The 12531-nt window shown below is 37.1% G+C and overlaps 1 protein-coding gene across 4 annotated transcripts in view; it reads left to right on the top strand.

The window, feature by feature from the left end:
• The first annotated feature begins 4099 nt into the window (after positions 1-4099).
• slc2a9l2 (solute carrier family 2 member 9, like 2) overlaps positions 4100-12531 on the top strand; it is a 187491-nt gene continuing 179059 nt past the window's right edge. The window contains exons 1-3 of one of the 4 annotated variants that reach the window (XM_041783183.1): positions 4132-4207; positions 4461-4482; positions 4599-4655. The gene's annotated coding sequence lies outside the window, so the exon portion shown is untranslated. Of the gene's footprint in view, positions 4656-10254; positions 10281-12531 lie in introns of those variants that run through there. The other 3 variants (XM_041783185.1, XM_041783182.1, XM_041783184.1) reach the window with 3 other exon arrangements.

The following is a 12531-nucleotide window of genomic DNA, read 5'->3' as shown; positions in this document are numbered from 1 at the left end:
TGTAAGTAGATGAAGTCATATTGGTTTGCAATGTGGCTAAGGATTACTGCTCACACCACCAGCCTCAGGCTAAATCCCCTTTCTCCCCTATTCTGATGCTCGGAATTAACTCAGCAAGACATCTGGACCACGTCTACATGCCTAGATGCACAGAGCTTCTGCCATGTGATTGGCTGATTGACTATCTATTTAACGAGTGATTGAACAGGTGTACTTATTAACATGGCCGGTGAGTTTATCTTACATCACTGTGGCTGCAGGGAGAGAATGCAATGACTTCACCAAGGTTTAATATAACGGACCATGAACACATAATAAATGCAATTTTAAATAAAGTAATGCACAAATTATAGACATTAATTGTACCATGATTAGTGTATTAATGCAGACAGCCCTAGATGTTATATATTTCACTTAAGAAGATATCAGGGGCAGTAGAAGTGGGTATACTCCTTATTAATATTCTCTTTAGTAGTGGGTATATTCTTCATTTATACTCATGTATACTCTATGGTAACAAAAATATAAATGGGTTGACTACATAAAACCGTTTAGGCTACACAGATGCAGCACAGGATGGAAGTGAAAAGTGATCAAGATTCAATGAAAGGTCTAATTTGAAAATTATAATACAGTAACAAAACTGCTTTTTAATTTTTCAATAATCAATGATTTTTTGACATTAAAATTAAAATTCCTTGCAACATGCAAATTTCTTAACATAATTGAATTGAAAATGAGAAGTACTTTTATTTTTAATTTTCTGAAAATTCTCTACTAAATAGCTCTCATACCTAAAATGATTTGGCTATTTTGAGAACTAAAATGTATTATTAGAACTGCTTTTTCTTTTTCAGAACATGTGCGCATTTTTTGACTTGAAAGTGAAAAGAACATTACTTAATTTGTCAATTAATTTTCATCTTCAATTTGAATTTTTTTACATTATTAAAATGTTTAATTTTTAGAAAATGCTCTTTTGTTTAGCACTTTTTAATGAAAAATCCAATTTAAAAAAATTTAAAAGGCAATAACAGAATTGCTTTTTAATTTCAAAATATTTGTGATTTTTTCAACTCATAAATGAAATAAATATTCAGTTATTCAATTAAATCATTGTGTTTGAATTTGGTTTGCATTTTTTCTGTAGTCCAATAATGCTCCTATTCCTTGTTGCACTGAATTTGAATTCTTGATGCATTTCATTTTTATTTTTTACACTTTACTTAAGGCAAATATTGATTTGTATTTAATGATTGCTTGGTTCATGGGCGCTGAGGTATCAGCTTGAATTCAACAGAGCAAAGATGCAGGGGATTCTGTTTCTGTTCATCCTGATGGGTAAGTGATCCTTTAACTGGCTTTTCAGAATTTTTACTCTCATGTCTTTAAGCTGTCCAACTTTTCTCATTACTATATTTTGTAGATTTTTTACTTTCACAAGTAAAATCAAAGGCTAGTTAACTATTACCTCTTCACAGATCTTTTCTTGTACATAAGTGGTAGTTTCATCTTCAATTAGATTCTTTTTTACGTTATCAAAATTCACTTTCACTTTCTGAAATGAGTGACAAAAAATATTTAACTTTTTCATGATATTCTAGTTTTTGAGATGTACCTGTGTATAGGTTCTTGTTGACTAAAACTAGACTAAAACTAAAAAGGATAGAAATGACTAAAATGTGACTAAAACTAAAATGCATTTCATTTAAAGACTAAAAGTAAGACAAAAATGAAAAATAGCTGCCAAAAATAACACTGGAGTATATGGGGTGCACCCATGAAAAATGTGCAGATTCTTCTCTACCAATGTCAAACACCTTATTCTGCCATTGGCTCTCGTTTGTTGTTGATTGGTGGATTGGAAGATTGAAGTCTAAAGAAAATATGTATTTTCATAGCTTGAACTACTTGCACTAAGGAAGTCCCCAAACATATAATTCCTTTTATAGAAAGAGAGGAAAACATTAAACCCCCAAAAGATATCTTTAGTATCTTTAAATATCTTTAATTATTAATAAATTCAAAAATATGATACAAAATGGGAGATCAAAAAATTAATCAATTTAAAGATCCAAAGAAAAATTATTCAACAAGTGAGGCTGGTGCAAAAACAAGAATACATTTGATTCCAAATATCTTATCAATAAATTAATCAATCCCAGCTGTTGGTGTACATTTTACATATTTAAATTACTTATTTACAATTCAAAAGAAAATACATCCATTTAATAAACAAATAAAATCATCTATCCACTACTACTAAACAAACAACAATAAAATTAGTATCTACATATTTCAAACGCAGCTTGTGAGGAAAAACATTAGCAAATTTGAATTCAAATAAAGGCAATATGTCTGATTCAGTAACAAATATCAAATCATATAATAAGAATGCAATCAGTTTTTTTTTATCTATCAGTTCCATAGATCAGATATTGGATTTTAACTATTCACTGAAACTATTAAAAACAACAACCATATGGTGTCTCCTGATCTCCCTCTGCACTGTGTGCTGTCCACTCTCTGCAGAGCATGTGGACAGGAATCAGACTTTGGTCACTTTTACAATACATAGTGGTGAGCAGATACAACTGCTATAAAGTTTTTTAAATTTAATTTCCATTAGACACACTGTGTTGGAGCTAGCTGCTGCATAGACTAGTCGACTTTACTGCTGTGTGATGACTCTTCTTGCTTGAAGTCGCCTAGTCGAAGTCGAAGATTAGGCATTTACAAAGCCTAAAGTGTAGCTCTTTTTATTGCTTTATCTAAGGTTTTTGACTGTTGTGAGCTGGCTCATAGTCTGAGCTAGTCTCAAAACTATAAATATTTGCATTGTCTTATTGGTTGTTTCCAACAAGCAGTCTGGCTCAGTTTGGTGCAGCATGATACGCATTTTTTTTTTGCATTTCCATGGAGCAAACGTTGGTCTGTCTCTCTTGGCATCTGACTGTCTGAACCTGCTGTCTGGTACAGACAGGTTTCACAGCAGCATCTTGTGCCCATAGCATGCAGCATCTGTGGGTAGTGTCTAGTTGTCCTGCTGGCTCAGGGGTTTGTTTATTATGGTACACTTTTATATGGTTTCAGGATTCTGAGCCTGTGGGATGACCAGATGCCAAGGGAACCTGCTGTATTCAAAGCAGCAAGATAGTTGGATAAAGGCTTTACTGGCCTTGCTAGACAGTGTTGGTTTGGACTGAGACATGCTTGATTTGAAGGTTTTGTAACTATTATTAGATTTGGTTTAGGAAGCTAGTTGAAACTGCAGCCCCACAATGCCTTAGTGTTTTGTGTGTCTGTCTGACAAGTCCACCGGTGATCATGCGATAGGCCTTTACTTGGCGAATCTGAGGCCAGTAACTCCATGTCAGGGTGAAGACCTCCTAGGGGTTTGTGCATGCACTGTTCAGGTTGTATGATAGTCTGACGGCATTCCATTTCTGACATTCCATTTGTTGAAACAGACAAAAAAAAAAAAAAAAAAAAAAAAAAAAAAAAATATATATATATATATATATATATATATATATAAAATTCGGTAAAAGTATTTGGAACAAAATTTCTATGTGTGAAACAAATGAAGGTAAAATGTAAATCAACAATTTTATTCCTGTAAATATAAAGAGGGGTTCTCAAACTTTTCAGGCTGTGACCCCCAAAATAAAGGTGCCAGAGACTGGGGACTCCCACTCTATCTGAAGCAGCCAAACACAGCCATGCACATTCAAGAACAGCTGTGTGCAGACTTACATTTAAGGAACTTTTAAACATCACTTTGATTAGAGCATAAATCTAACCAAATGAGAACGACTGAATAAAAAAACTATAAAAGTGCAGTGTTCACAAGGTGAGATACTTCCACTCCTATTTTTTTTAAAGAAAAAAAAACATGCAAACATATCTGAGAATGGTGCAATAAAAACTTTAGTATGGATTGAATTTCTTTCACAATATTGAAGCACACCATGTGCTGCCACAGATAGCTGAAACGCTGATAAAGGTTAAAAGAGGAGACATTTTAACCCCTCCTGCACCGCAGGTAGTGGGTCAGACAAGTTAGTGGATAACACCACAGCATATCATATATTAACATAGTGCTTTAGAGCAGATGATGAAAGAGGCAGTGTATATTCTCACCTTAAACGCACTTCTTGTTTTGCGCTGAAATAAATGCCTTTTTTTGACAGAAACGTGCAAAAAGGTAAGTGATCTAAAAACTTTAATGCTGCTCAGTATTTCTAGGGTATTATTTTGCTCAAACCAGTCATGTTGTGTATAATTCGTTTTTTTGACCTGCAGGAGTAATACCCCACCATAAGTGTTGATCACATAACAAAAGATATGGTTGTTAATGTTGTAAAAGGTGCCATATAAACAAGGTGTAGTGAGTAATACAACTTGTTTTGTTATTAATTAAAGTCTGTTTTTCCATATCATACATTATACATTCACAGGTTATTGATTGGTCTGTGTGAGGTATGACTTTCTTGAGCTCACTATGTCTGCATCCCTTTTTGGGTTCATGTCCAGTTTCAGTAAATTAAGTTAGCCAGCTAATTCTCATGTGATAACGGCATCTTTTGTGCTCGCAGTGATTTGGCTTGTGGAGTCTGGAGGATCAGCCCGACTCTTCACATTTGGAGAGCTTGGTGAGTTTTGGTCTTCCATTTCATTTTTAAAAAGCAACTGAATCTGCCACCGAGTACTTATTTGCTGTCTTTCAACTATCCCATTCGTTCTTTCTTAGTAGTTCATACAGAGTCTGAGCAGGACAAACAGTTCTCTGTGGGGTTTGGCTGTGTCTTGTGGGAAAGTCAATGTTTAACAAAGCTGCTGATGGCAGGTTTTTAGACCATGCCGCACAGCTCACAGAGGTGATCTCTGAGATAAAACCAGTGAGCTGTGGACAGAAAACGGTAACATCAGCAACTTTAACAGTTAAAGGGCTGTAACCGTGTGCTTATTTGGGACACATGGCACAAGGGCAGGCCATTTAATTTAACATTTGCTGTATAGTATTAAAGAGTTTGTAGCATGCTTGATTAGATATAGAGAAATACGCTGTGTCCCAATTCAAGGGTGCATCCTTTGAAAGTTGTGTCTCAAGGCTGTGGCTTTAGTTTTATAGCCCAGCAGCAGCATGTTGGTCTTCCAATGGGTCTGTTTCTCTATAGTATCATAATGAATCATATCTTACTACATAACATCATATGGTATTGTGCAGGGTTGCATGGTATCATAGTTTGTTATAGGATGGCCTTGCATTACTTCATATAATATACTACACTTTGAACAGTTTCACATTATTTTGTATCATATCATTTGGAATCATATTATCAGAGGGTAACATATGGTATCATGGTATTGAGTTGTATGGTATGTTATGACAATGCATTGTCTGAATATTCATTTTGTTCTTTTTCATTAGATTAAAAAGTTGAGCTCTCAAGAGAACTACTAGAAATGTCATCATCATGGGAAAACTGATTAAATAAAATGCTACTTTGCATGTCCATCAGGGGCGGAACCAGGAGTGTTCATTAACTGGGGCTTATCCCAAACTTAGGAGTCCAGGGGCCTATCAGGCAGTAATATATGCACTAATTTCAACCCATTTTAAATATAAAAACAGTATTTTAACCAATTTAATTGTTTTAAAGTGTCTTCATCATTCTAAAATCATAATACGACGCGCTGAAGATCAATAATTTTCACTTTTGCCTCCTAAAAAGAAGCAAGATGTTTACAGAACATCTGTAGGGTAGTCATTTAGTGAAAGTGTTTAAAATTGGTACCATTCACTTCAAAGAGAGCGTTAACCCTCTGTGGCTGACGCCATATATGACAAGAAGAGACACAGGTTACAATAAGTTTTATAAACTTTGAACCAAAGCCACTAACTTTTTTCTCTCTCTTGCAGCATGCTATTGTGCCATTCTAATGACGTTATCCATGCCTTCATAGTCCTTAAGGTGACTTTACACTTTTTTAAAGATCAAATCAAAACCAGTTACACCGACACTGAACATCTTTTCATACATTTTTTTAAATCTATTTTTTGATTGTTTCTTCTGCTAGTGGCTAATGCCGTCCATCAGATTGCATCCCACAGAGCATTGTGACGGGCTGTGACAACCAATGGCAGGCTGTTCTGTTGTTGCATTATACTGTATCAGTCCGTGCATGTCTTTACACTTAGATCATGGAGGAGACGTCCTGTATAGAGCAGAATGGAGAGAAAGAGAGACAGAGAGCCTGTGATGTGGCCTTCTGTGTCACTGCAGGCAGAACTGCTTTAAAGAATGGCACAAAAAGAGCCAATACAAAAAAGCACAATGACTTTTTTTTGTTAATATGTCAATATTTGAAAGCTTTTTTTTGTAACAGAATGATTTTTTAAAACTTTTTGGTCCCCAAGAGATGGAAGACCAAGTTTGTGCAAAAAAAGTCTTCGCCATTTTTGTTTACTGTGTGTCCCATATTAAACTCTTTGAGTTTTATTTTCTGTTAATTTTTTTCTTTTATCTTCATAGTCCCATATTTTCTTAATTCAAGTGATATTACAACAGCACATATATTCTTAAAGTCTGGGTTGTTTCATGAGCTTTTTAAGACAGAAAGCCCAGGCGAGATAAACTGATAAAGAAAAAACAGGCCTAAGGCTCAAAGGGTTAAAAGCTAAATGTAGGGTTCCATATTATTTATTTATTTATATACTGTATATAGTGGTTAGGTCATGAGCATTGGCGGCCCAGGTTCAAGTTCCGCCTGCAGCTTCTTTCCAGCATGTCCCACCCCCACTCCCTCATCCCTGTTTCCTTCTCTATCCACTGTCCTCTCTAAATAAAAGCTTAAGAAAGAAAGAATGACATATCCAAGATCAACAGGGTCATTTTATTTATAAAAATCTATTTCTCCTTGCATTTATCAATTGTAATACAGCAGTGACATCCTCTTTACCAACCAAAAAGATTCAGGACTTTTAAGAAAACATGTGTGGCTTTAGCTTTGTCAGCTGACCCCTTTTCTCAGCCAATGATATCCAGTCAGGGATTTCATTCATGGTGGAAATCATTAAAAACAGAGGTTTTGGGGCAATACTTTTGCCAGCTGACTTTGTTTTGGTGCACTCTGTCTTTGGATTCTTTCCCACATCCTGGGAAACTCAACACCTCTGTTACCTCGGATCCAGTCCTGAGAAAAGCTGTCCCAAAGGGAGAGCTTCATTACTTGGCCGTATCTCTTTCCATGGCAGCTCCTGACCTCGTGTTTTCTTCAGCGCTGCTAACAAAGCAAACCACAAGCACATGAATCTGCTCAACAACTTTGACCACGTGCTAAAACCATGCTGTTTTTTTTGGCTTTTTCGTTTCATGATGCTGTAATCTTTGCGGCTGTTCCCACATGTGGCTCACATGTTGGTAATATAGATATCTGGCAGGGAACACTCTAAACAATATCATTATGTGGAGCAAAGGGAGAAGAAAGCAGCCATTGATGGCAGAAAGAGCTGCCTGAGGACTTGGTGTTTTAAGGGGGATTAAAGCCTTGCTCTCATGCTGCTTTTATAAGAAACAGCAGTTTGTCTGTGCAGAAACAGGAACTCTTTCCTCTTCTTCTCAAATGTTTTCATTGCTTGTTTTACGAAGAAATCAGCACCAAGTACTTCACTTCTCTATGGGAACTCAAACAGGCATGATCACCTGGTGAAGGTGAATTCTTCATTGCTGTTGTTGTGACTTAAAGACTGTTGGATCTGGACTTGGGCTACTTATTTGAAAGAAGGGGTGTTTCCCTTGCTAACGCAGGGTCAAGGAATGTAGCAGAGCAGTGAGGCATGGATAAGCTGTGAGGGTCACTCCATTTCTTGTGGAAGGAGAAACCACAGAAATTATTACCAGCATGACATTTCAGGATTAGCACTGAAAATTAGACCATTTAAAGTCAACAGCAGTCTGATGTATCCTGAGTGTCATTCAAGGTAAGTGCTGCAGCTTCTTTGAAAACAATAACCTGAAATCAGTGTAGACTGAATGTCTGACCACCTGTTTCACTAGATAAGAAAAGAAAAAATGTTTTTGTCAAATACTGTAAATATTTGATACACTTTTTGACACAACCTAGGAGGACAGGACTGAGCGCTAAGATATGCGTTGGCACCAAATGCCATATTGATCTCATCAAAGCGATCGGTCAATTCTGGACACAAAACCTGGATTTCATCACCCAAGAGTCATGTCCACATTTTGAGTGTACAGAGTGGTTAATGTTCAATGGAATATTCCCTTTTATTTTATCAGAAAAATGCCATGCCTAGCTTTACTGCTCACATGGTCATGTGGATTATACTAAATTTAAAAAATCAAATTTATTTTACAAGGTGACTTCCAGGAAAAAGTCTGGGTGAAGTTGGATTTATTTTACCCTTTTATTGATTTCATGAATCAGTCATGGTCAATTTAATTTGGCTTTTTGACAGAAAAAAAATCCCTCTTACATGTCAAAGTGAAAACAGAGTTCTACAAAGTAATGTCAGTTAAATAAACATGTGGAGTAAATATGTGACTGCATAAATATTCACCCCCTTTAAAGTGACAGGCCTTGTTCAACAGAGGTCCGTATAATTGGTGCTAGTAGTCTCACAATTAGTAAAATGGGGATCATCTGAGTGCAGTGAATGTGTCTCAAGTGATTATAATATAGACACCTGTGTCTGGAAGGTCCAGTGACTGGTTAATCGGTATTCCTGGCTACCATTACACCATGAAGACAAAAGAACACTCCATCAACTCAGAGTAAATGATATTGAATAGTATGAGTGAGGATGGATGGATGCAAAAAATTTTTCAAGGCACTGAACATCGCCCAGAGTTCAGTTAAATCTATCATCAAGGAATGGAGGGAATATGTCACATGTGTAAATCTGCCTAGATCAAGTCTACACAAACTGAGTGACTGTGCAACAAGAAGACCAAGACACCTACGACTACTCTGAAGGAGTTACAAGCTTCAGCAGCTGAGATGGGAGAGACTCTACATTCAATAACTGTTGCTCAGGTTCTTCACCAGTCAAAGCTGTAAGAGAGTGGCAAAGAGAAAGCCACTCGTATTACATCTAAACTAGAGCTCTTCAAAAAGCATGTGGGAGGCTCCATGGTCAAGTGGACGAATGTACTTTGGTCTGATGAGATCGAAATAGTGCTTTCTGGGTATCAGACAAGTCGCCATTAGCAGACACCAAATACTGCACATCAGCACAAACACACCATCCCCACTGTAAAGCATGGCAGTGGCAGCATCATCCTGTGGGGATGCTTCTCAGCAGCTGGTCATAGAAGGCTTGTAAAGGCTGAGGGTAAAAAGGATGGGGCAAAATATAGGCAAATCCTGGAGGACAATCTTATTCAGTCTGCAGGAGAACTGCAACTTTGGAGGAGATTTGTTTTCCATTTGTTTTGATGATGACATGAAGCATACAGTAAAGCTGCACAGAAATGGTTTAAAGACAAAAGGTGAATGTTCTGGAGTCAAAGCCCAGATCTCAATCCAGTAGAGAATTTGTGGCTGGACTTGAAAAGAGCTGTTCACACACAATCCCTGTGCAACCTGACAGAGCTTGAGAAGATCTGCAAAGAAGAATGGAGTAGTATTGCAGTATCCAGATGTGCAAGCCTGATTGAGACCTATCCACACAGACTCAGTGCTGTGATTGCAGCCATAGGTTCATCTTCTAAATACTGACATGGGGTATTTATGCAGTCACTTATTTTAAATTAGATAGTATTATTGGATCAATGTTAGTTTGCAGTAATCCGTTTTCACTTTGACATTAAATTGTTTTTTTTGGGTTATTTTTTTCAAAAAGCCAAATTATATTGACCACTACTGATTTATGAAATCAATTAAAGAATAAAACGTTGAAAGGGGTGAAAACTTATTGTAGGCTGATTTAATTGAAAGTTCTACTTTATGCCATTTAAAAACAAGAACATGTTTGAAACTCTTTTAACATCCTCCATTGCAGCTGCAGAGCATCTGATTGTGGCTGCATGATTAAAGTCCGACCATTCTGCAAAGTAACACAGATGTGTAGCCTTTGTTTCTCTATCCCCTGCAGAATAGCTGACCCCAGACTCTCATAATTACATAACAGATAAGAGACATGAGAGTAAAGGAGGAGCTCATAATGGTTAATGATTCTTCAGTGATATGGTCACTATCGTGCATGGGTAATGTTTGGTCAGTGGTCTCACTGCCATCACTGCATACACAAGGTAAGAAAACTGCTTGTAGTGTTTGGTTTGGCAGGGAAAGTGGTATACGGGGTTTTGGGTTATTTTCATCAATCCTGATGTTTTCAAGGACTGTTGGTACTTTGCTTGAAACACTTAGAGTGCTGATGCTTTCTGACATCCACAGAACTGCATAAGTTTAATATAGTATGCTTTATTTTTGACTGTAAATGTCTCCTGCTGTGAATTTGTATGTTATTGTTTGTTCATGGGCTGTTGTTATTGAAGGGAGACACTCTTTCAGCCAGCTTGGTTTTCAAAACAAACTTTTTGATGAGGAAGTGATGCATTTCCATGAACCTTTATTGCTTGATATAATCCTCTGAGTAATTACTTCAGTTTTCATGGTAGAACATATCAGGAGGGTCCAGCTTTATTTTATGGACTCAATTAAATTTTACAGTGCTGCATGATATAAATCTTATCTTTTGTTGTTTTATAACATGATATTAATTTCCTAACTAGTGCTTATGTATTACCTGGGCTTGGTCCAACAGTTCAAACAGCAACTGTAGAGGTGCATTAATGAGTCCTTAACCTGGAAGTGAGTGAGCATTTTAGCATCGCCACAAAGTCTGTGTTAATTTATTTTATCTATTTGTAACAAGGGACAATGCACATTAATGAACATGGACATGTAAATGTGCCAGGTTGTAGCCATAGGCTAATTTCCATCTGTAGTCCCCAGCAGGTTGATGGTAAAAAAAACAAGGGTCCATTAAAAATCTACGTAAAAATCAGACAACACCAAATCAGTTAACATAGACAGTACACTAAAATACAAAGACCCAAATATCATGATACAGTAAGTTGCTGCATGACCTTAGCTTAAGACAGCCAAGGAATAAAGTGACCATTGCAGTTAAAGTGGATGAGGCAGATGATAAAGTGCTGTAGTGATAAAGTGCAGTGTGCTGATTTATTGCACATGATCATGAGTGTGCTTAAAGAAGATCATATAGAATCATATAGAATATCAGTTTTCAGTTACATTCTCAGAATAAATTCTGTGGAAGACTATGCCTAAAAGATATGAACATTTCTCTATGACATACAGACCGGGGCTTGTTGTCACACGGGTACATTGTCACATGGCAATTATCTTCCCCACCAGAAGGTGCAACTAAAAGGTTAACTATTAGTTTTTTCCCTATACATGGTCAGGTGTCATGTCCTGTCTGAGAAGAGAGTCGCACATGGTGAGCTTAGTTGTGTATCAATTAACCATTTTGCACATCCCAAAGTAAAAAATATCAACTTGATATATTTCAAAATAACCTTATTTTGGATAAAAATCCTATCAGTGATACATGTGGACTGTAGTATCCCAGTCATTGTTCTGTTGTAAGTTAACTTTAAGCCAGAGCTACCTTTAGCAAATATTGTAGTTTGGGGCAACATGTCTCAGTCATTTTGGGGTTAGTTGTCACACGTGATAACTAACCCCAGAAGAACAAGTTTGAAATAGGATTTACATTAAAACAGAGGGTCTGCTTATCAGCAGTTGTCATAATGACATTTTGACTTCATTTTTACAGAAAAAAGGGCCGTTTAAAGGAGAGGAGAAAGAGAGAAGACATGGTCAGGAATTACAAAAGAAAAACAGAACATGGCAGTTCTCTACTGTACTGCAAGACATTCACTCCAGCTGAAATAGAGAGTCACAGCTGTCCCAACTACAGTGGCTGGGTACGAATCACCAAGGCACGTTTTTAGCACAGAGTTGGAGCTGCAGCTTGAGAAGTATCTTATGAGATCAGCTGACTTCTATTTTGGTTTGTCTCCAACTAAGGTGAAAAAGCTGGCTTACGAATTTGCAGTGGCATGGGACCTGCAATTTCCACAAGGTTGGGCTGACAAAGAAAAAGCCAGCAGTGACTGGTTTACGTGCTTCTTAAAGTGGCACCCTTCACTCTCCCTCAGAAAACCAGAGGCAACCAGCCTAACCAGAGCTAGTGCCTTTAACAAGGAGAATGTCTAGACTTTTTTTGACAATCTGGAGAAAGGGTTAACCAGACATTCCCTTGGACCAGGAGATATCTGGAACATGGATGAAACTGGTGTGACAACGGTACAGAAACCAGACCGACTGGTAGTCAGGCATGGGTTCAAACAGGTGAGGTCACTGACTCCCTGGTACCCTGGTGATGCTTGCTTGCACAGTCTCAGCTACAGGGAACAGTATACCCCCCTACTTTATATTCCCTCGGGTGCACTTTTCGCAATCACTTCA

This window comes from Cheilinus undulatus, linkage group 3 (assembly GCF_018320785.1).
Source record: "Cheilinus undulatus linkage group 3, ASM1832078v1, whole genome shotgun sequence".
NCBI lineage: Eukaryota > Metazoa > Chordata > Actinopteri > Labriformes > Labridae > Cheilinus > Cheilinus undulatus.
The sequence above is the reverse complement of the archived record's forward strand: the minus strand, read 5'-3'. Positions and strand labels throughout refer to the sequence as shown.